Raw genomic sequence first — 1,884 nt, forward strand, 5'->3', positions numbered from 1 at the left:
TAGCCGGGTGAGGTGGCGGCGCCTGTAGTCCCAGCTACTCGGGAGGCTGAGGCAGGAGAATAGCGGGAACCCGGGAGGCGGAGCTTGCAGTGAGCTGAGAGCAGCCACAGCACTCCAGCCTGGGCGACAGAGCTAGACTCCGTCTCAAAAAAAAAAAAAAAAAAAAAAAAAAAAAAAAAGTTAACATAGCAAGTCCGAGCCTGCTATCTTTAGAAAGACTTGCCTACAAGGTTGGCATGGCTGGTATCTGGGAACTATAACTTTGGGATCATTCCCACTAATTCCAGAATTAAAGTCAATCACTGCTCCTAAACTGTCTGTAAAAACAATGCAGTTTATGCTGAACACCCGCTTTCCTTCTGGAAGTCTGGAGTTTTGGTACATGCTACACAGAGAGTGCCTATGTGACCAGCACCCAGTACAAACCTTTGGAATTGAATCTCTACTGAGCTTCCCTGATAGATCACATTTCACACATGCTGTCACAACTCCTTGCTGGGACAATTGGGCAAGTCTTGTGTGACTTCACTGGGAGAGGACATGGGGAAGCTTGTTCCTTGTTTCCTCCAGACCTTGCCACCCCATGAGCCTTTTCTCTTTACTGGTTTTGCTATGTATCCTTTCAGTGTAATAAACCACAGCCAAGAAAATGACAACATGCTGAGTCCTGTGGATCCTTCTAGTGAATCATTGAACCTGGGGGTGGCCTTGGGGATCCCTAAACATGTAAAAAGAAAATGTGATGTTTTTGTTTATCCAGAGAAAACAGGACTATTTTTCTCTTAGAGTGAACTGTGTGGTTGTTGCAGCATGCGAAAGATAGTAAAGCACAAAACTGGAGAGGATGCTGTAAGTTTTGGAAGGTTTGGGGAAAGTGAACTTTACTTGTGCTTTATAACAGCTGCGAATACTGAAAAGAAGAAATAAAATATATTAAAATTTGGACAAAAGTTGGCTTGATTTTGATGGGTTTCTTCATTAAAATCTTTGTAAAATCTTTAATTCAAAATATTATATTTAAAAAGATTCAACTTTGGTTATCTTTGCTTAAGTGATAGTTTGTTCAACAAGAGAAAGGGAAAGATCATTCTTTACCTTCTGTGTAATCTGCCCAAATAGTAGAAATTGTCTCTCATCAGAACTAGTTTTGTGCTTTGTTCTGTTATGCTTTTCATTATACACACACACACACACATTTATATTTACATAAATGAACAAAGTCAAAACAGACCCTTATCTTGGAGCCTATGATATGGCACTCACAAACAGGAAAATGTAAGAAATACTTGGGTTTGTTAGGTATGTCCTATAGTTATTAATTAGTTCAAAATGATTGTAAGAGCTGCTCTGTTTATGGGAAGAGGTGTCAGATCAGAGAGAACGGAAACTTTCCCTAGTTTAATTTTGTATAGATATGTTACTAAAATAAATGTTTCAGAAACTATATACTTATGTTTAGAAGGTCCTGGAGATGTCCACACTGTATATAATGCATTCTTACTCTCAGGGGAACACTGATCAACTCCTCTTTGGAATAATCATGTGTTATACTCCAATAAAGGATTTTACTCTCCTTCATTCTGATAATTATAATAAATTATAAATCGTTATTTATAAATTCAGATAGAATTAAATGGTGCTGAGATAGCAAGAGAATGATCTGATGATATCTTCTGAATATCTGAATCCAGTCATATCTGAAGCCAGATCTTATCATGGGTTTTTAAAAATTACAGTCCTGGACTGGGAGCGGTGGCTCACGCCTGTAATCTCAGCACTTTGGGAGGCTGAGGCGGGCGGATCACAAGGTCAGGAAATCAAGACCATCCTGGCTAGCATGGTGAAACCCCGTCTCTACTAAAAATACAAAAAATTAGCCGGGCA

Source organism: Colobus angolensis, unplaced genomic scaffold (assembly GCF_000951035.1).
Source record: "Colobus angolensis palliatus isolate OR3802 unplaced genomic scaffold, Cang.pa_1.0 Scaffold125, whole genome shotgun sequence".
NCBI classification, from domain to species: domain Eukaryota; kingdom Metazoa; phylum Chordata; class Mammalia; order Primates; family Cercopithecidae; genus Colobus; species Colobus angolensis.